General features: G+C 36.8%; 1 pseudogene; it reads right to left on the bottom strand.

Moving 5' to 3' along the window:
* Positions 1-599: 599 nt before the first annotated feature.
* LOC111819088 (T-cell receptor alpha chain V region CTL-L17-like) lies at positions 600-1,334 on the bottom strand (annotated as a pseudogene).
* Positions 1,335-6,178: the final 4,844 nt, after the last annotated feature.

Below are 6,178 nucleotides of genomic sequence, written 5' to 3' on the forward strand. Positions count from 1 at the left end.
TTGCCAGTGCTCTTTATTTCTTTGTAAAAATCAGTTTCCCGCTGGAAATATTTTCTTTCTACAGGGTAATTTTTCTTTACAATATCTTGCAGTGAAGGTCTGCTGGTAACTAATTATCTGTGTATATTGTCTGAAATTATCTTTATTTCATGTTCATTTGCCAGGTATATTTTTACTCATATAGAGTTTTGTTTTACAGATTTTTTTTCCTTCAAAGTTATAAAAAAACCATTTCACTAACTTCTGTCCCCCTTTCTTTTTTAAATTTAAGCCATAATTTTTATTGTTTTCCTGTATGTACTGTGTTTTCTCACTGGGACTGATTTTTTAATGGAGGTAAAATTTACATAGCATAAATTTCATTCACCATTTTAACTGTTTCAAAGGCGCCTTGGTGGTGTAAGTGGTTAAGCTCTCGGCTGTTAACTGAAAGGTTGACAGTTCCAACACACACAGTGGCTCCGAGGGCCAAAGACCTGGCGATCTGCTTCCATAAAGATTGCAGCCAAGAAAACCCTCTGGGGCAGTTTACTCTGTCACACGGGGTCGCTATGAGTTGATAAAAAGGACTAGAAGGCATCTAACAACAACGTGTAAATGTAAACTAGCCTACGTATCTGCCAGTCTAAGCCCCAACAGCAGGGTTTGGCTGGAACCCCAGCTGCAGGTTTGGGTACTGGCTGCGGGTGCCTGCAGAGCACTGTGCACTTGCTGCGCAGAAGTAGGTGGCTGAGTCTCCAGGCTGGGAAGCCACGATGTGCACAGAGGAGTGTTTACCAGTTTTATTGAAGAAGACTGTGAATCTTCCTTCTACCTTTTTACTCTCAACTGAACGTATGGCTATCAATAACACAAGGCCTTTCCCAGGATATTGTCGGTACCATGGGAATTAGTCAAATGCACTGTTATCATAAGCACAGTTCAAAACTGAAGTCCCTCCTTCCTGGACTGTCAGAGATTGAGGATTCTGCTTCACTTGCTCTCGGTCACTTTTCTCCTTCTGCTGGCCGCTCACCCCTGCTTAGGAGAATAATAAAATGTCATTAGGCCTCCAAATTTATATTTCCTCCTTAAAGTTTCTACCTACATCAGTTTGTCTATACCTCAATTTTTTAATTCCCTCAAATTAATGACATATCGAGGAGTTTTTCTTCCACAATTCACAGTCTAGCTGAAGCCATAGAATTAAAAATGATGCTCCCAGGAGCTTGTCCATTCCTCCTGGTACCAGAGCTCTGTGACAACCCAGATGGTCTGTTCTTCTCTGCAGCTGGCACTCTAACTTTAAATTCACACTCACTTTAATTCTTTCAACAGGCCCCGCCCTTTCACAATGTCACCTAAAGATATTTCTTCAAATGAAACAATTCACTATTTTGTCCAAACTTAGAAATGCTGAGAACACATTCACTGAGAATCAGGAATCCCTTCCTTAATTCTGGATAAGGATCAGTTCAGAATTCTTCTTCCCAGGCACCCTCTACCTTTTCCTCACATTTCCTAGAATGTTTGGAAATTTAGACTGGGAGAGCTGGACATGTCAGTAAGGATGATGTGCTCCAAAATGCCTTATTTTACAATGGTGAGAGGGACTGACATGAAGCCACATGATCAGCATGTTTTTGGATGTTTCTTTTGTATTTCTTATTCTAATTAAAGTTGATTCAGGATACACAATAGGCATAATCTTCCATTACAAGCTAAGGTCATGGATCAGAACATAGAAAACATATGTGGTTTCTCTGTCCTCAAGTAACTTAAATTTTTATTACAATCTTTGTATGTGTTCATATTTCACATGGCCTTATGAAATAATAGGAGATGATGAAGCCATTTTCAATTTCTTCTAAAATATAAATCAAGTATTTCTAAGAATATACCTAGAGGAAAAAAACTAGGAAATAGTGAAAACGTCTGGGCTGCGGGCATTTTTATTTACAAATGGATGAGAGGATGGAAATTTTGTAAGAGCTTCAGAAGATACAGGGCAATGGTTCATCCAGCAATGCAGCATTTTTGGTAACTATCACCCTGGGGTTGAACAAACATTTAATATTTTCTTCACACTTTATCTTCATAGGTGGAATATGAAGAATCAACTTGGCTTTTAATGTCAGGCAAGATATAGAGGCAGAAACTGAGGATAAATTCACAAGGAGCTCTGGGTGATCTGTGCCATAAATGGAGCCCTGGTGGTGCAGTGGATAAGAGCTGGCTGCTCACCAAAAGGTGGGCAGTTCGAATCCACCGGTTGCTCCTTGGAAACTGTATGAGGCAATTCTACTCTGTCGTACAGGGTCGCTATGAATTGGAATCGACTTGACGGCAATGTGTTTTTGTGCCATAAATAATACAAGTTAAAGGAAGGTAAAGAGCACATTTTTTTTTCCTGAAGCACAAAGAGAATTGTATTCTATCTGTATTTGATCCCATATCAAATCCAAGCAAAGAAAAACACCACCACAGTCCAACAAGAGACAATAGCAAGAGATTACATTCTTCAATCTACTCATCAATCCCATTCTATTTCAATCTTCCGAAGGAATTTTTTTTTTATTATTATTATTGTTTGCTTTGGGTTTTGTTATTTCTTCTCTTTTTCATTCATTTATTTATGCATATCTTCATTATATATTTACTGAGTTCCTACTAAGTGGGCAGTGCTTCGATCTCACTCATGAATGAAACAGTTCCAATCTTCAGTCAGCCTGGTCCCAATACTGAAGTACAGCCAGATAACATGTACCAAAGAGATCTATATATACAAAGGAAAGGGTAATGAGCTCTACTTCTGGACCTAGTCAGAGAAGGTTTCTGATGGAGGAGATGCTTGAAGATGACCTTCAATTATTGATAGATTTATCAGCTAGAAGAGTGAGATAAGGGAATTCCAGGCACAGATTGTGGTTGGAGACTGGGCTGTGTATGAGTGGGAACAATATGAGTTTATATTCGTGAAGCTTGTGTGGCCCTCACTTTGAAGGATGGTATGTATCATTCCAAGAAAAGTTGAGCTCCAAAGTCATTTTTTTCTGCTCTATTGGAATAGAATAAACACAGATCCTATTTAGGAAGATAGATAAATAGACAGACAGACAGATAGATAGATATGTAAATAAACAGATACATAGATGACTGATCAATATAAATTGAAGCAGAGTGAGAGATAATAATTCATAAATTACATTCCTTTAAGGATAATTTGTGGCTACGTGATGAGTATGTATATATGAGACAAATTTTAATCTTCTCTGAAGCAGCATTGACACTTTGTGGCCATATAGGGAGGTTATACTGAACAATTTCCTACAGCTTCCTAGAAGTTTGTGTTCAGTAACCCTTACGTCAAGTAGAACACTGAAATAAATGGTTGAATCTTCCTCTTGAGCCAATGATTTTTCAGATGGAAGGAGATTTTGCCCTTGTTGAGGTCAGCCATGAAACCTTCGCTGCTCTCTACTTAAGCGTGTCTCAGGAGGATCTGGAGGCCTTTGTTGGGATGTTAGCCATATCAAGAGAGGACAGGACTCTTGGATTATGCATGGTAGCACCTGCACTGCCCTGGGGTCCCTACTGAGGCAGAAATTGGCCTTTCAGGCTGAGTTACTACTTGGAATTTCCTTCCTCTCATAGTATCAACATTATATCAGGGAGAGCCCGTCACACTAAAGAAAACTGCATCTTTGCTAACTTTTAGTATGGTTAGTCTTCCTAATTTTAGTCAACCTGATGAGTGTGTATCAGAATCTCATTGTGCTATTAAACTTTCATTTTCCTGATGACTTATGATGTAGCATAGAGATTGGCAAACTTTTTCCCTAAATGATAAGATATTAAATATTTTCAGCTTTGCAGGCTGTATGGTCTCTATTGCAACTACTCAGTTCTGGCATTGTAACATGAAAAAAGCTATTGATAACATGTAAACAAATGAGCATAGCATAAAATTTTATTTACAAAAATATGTGGCAGACTGGATTTGGCTAATGGGGCATATCATGCTGACTTCTGATATAGAGCATCTCTTTATGTGCTTATTAGTCATATATCTTACTTTGTGAAAAATTTACTCAAATATTTTGCCCATTTTTAATGAGTCATTTGTCTTCTTTCATTAAGTTGTAAGAGTTCTTTATATATAAGATATACAATTCATTTGAACGATATACGTATTTCCAATGTTTTGACACAGTTGGTCATTTGTCTTTTCGGTTTTTTAAAGATATCCAAGGCCTCTGCACTAAAAAGTTCAAAATGGAACTGACAGAAATTTTAAAAAGGTTAATCAATGGAAAGTTACACTATGTTCATGAATTAGAAGACTCAATAGTTTTAAGATGGCCATTTTCCCCAAATTCCTCCATAAAACCAATGCAATTCTACTCAAAATTCAGTAGGGCTTTTTGGTAGAAATTTACAAATTGATTCTAAAATTTATATGGAAATGCAAAGGATCTAGAATAACCAAAACATTTTTTTAAAGGAACAAAAAAGGAAGATTCACCCTGCCTGATTTTAAGGCTTATTATAAAGAACAATAAACTAGACAGTTTGGTACTGGTGAAAGTAAGATATATAGATCAATGGAACAAAATAGAGATTATAGAAATAAGCTCACGAATACTTGTTTAATTAAGTTTCAACAAAGATGACAGGCAATTCAATGGGGGAAAAGTATTTTCAAGAACTGGTGCTGTATCAGCTAGATATCTGTATGGATAAAAATGATCATTGACCATTACCTTAACTGCAAATGGATTATAGACTTAAATGTAAAACCTAAAACTATAAACCATTTAGAAGAAAATCTTTCCAAAATTGAGATCGGCAAAGTTTTCTTAGAACAGGGATAGCATGAAGCATAAAAGAAAAAAAAAACTGATAAATGGGGTTTCATAAAAATAAATGCAGAGTGACACTTTTCAAAAACAATTCACTAAACATAACTTCTCTACTCAAAATCCTCCAACAGCTTTATTTCTCTTACAACAAAAGCAAAAGTCTTTACAATGTTCTAAAAGCCTCCCCACAATCTGGCCTCCTTTACACCTCTGATTGTATCCCCTGCTACTCTCTTCCTTAATCACTCCATCTATGCTGGCCACATTACTGTTCCTCCAACATGCTAACACACTTCTCCTTTAGGGACTTCAATTTGTTATTCCCTCTGCCTAGAATAGATTTGCCTCAGATACCTTATAACTTGCTTCCTCACCTCTCTCTGGTGTTTGCTAATTTACCACCTCTCAGTGTGGTCTTGCCTCTCTCCTTTGTATAAAATTGCAAACACTAATGCCTACAAATAGCCTGGACTTGTAGTGTTGGGCAGAGCTGGAGGAAAACAGGCGGTGTCTGGGGACACGATTAGAGAGAAGGCAATGGGGACAACAACTGGTCAGTTGACCAGTTACAATGTCAGTGTTTACAATGAGGTAGAGATCAGGACTTGCAATGATATCTGCACTCCAAGGCATCATTTTATCTAAGCCACATGGGGATCATTTATCACCAAGGGAGACTAGAGGATGGGGAAGATGTAACAAAGTGTCCCAGCTACCTCTTTTTTATAAAAGTGATTTAAAGCAAAGGTAAGAAACACTCTCAGCCCCTTCCTCCAAAAAGATTATTGGTTAGTTGCTGAATAAATCTTTAGATATTTAAACCCTGAATAATTAGGGAGGGATAAGAGAGAAACATCTAATGCAAAGTTACAGATTTCTAGCATGGGGATAACATTTGGTTGTTTTCTATGCCAATACAGAGTGTACATTCTTTACACTGGGTGCTGTGTTCATATTTCATTAAAGAAGTAAACTAACACAAATGAGATACTTAGAATTGTGCTTAAGATTTTATTTGAAGCATTCTAAAATTTCCATTAGAATTAAAATCAGTGTAATTTCAAAATAGTTCTCCTTCAATTCATTATTTCTATGTTAAAAATTTAATTATTCTGATACCTAATATTCAGCACAATCATCTACATCAAAATACTTAGTTTTCCTTTGAAAAGGGGTGTGTCATTTATCTTGGTTGTTCAGAGACTTCAGAATAGCCCTTCCTTGAAATTTGATGTTAACTTTGGTGTTCTAAACCTAAAAAAATTTATTCATCTAATGAATATTAAAGTTGTCTCCTCTGCACCAAGCTGATCACTTTAGTCTTATTAAGAGGATAT

This window comes from Trichechus manatus, unplaced genomic scaffold, assembly GCF_000243295.1.
Source record: "Trichechus manatus latirostris isolate Lorelei unplaced genomic scaffold, TriManLat1.0 scaffold00268, whole genome shotgun sequence".
Classification (NCBI taxonomy): Eukaryota; Metazoa; Chordata; class Mammalia; order Sirenia; family Trichechidae; genus Trichechus; species Trichechus manatus.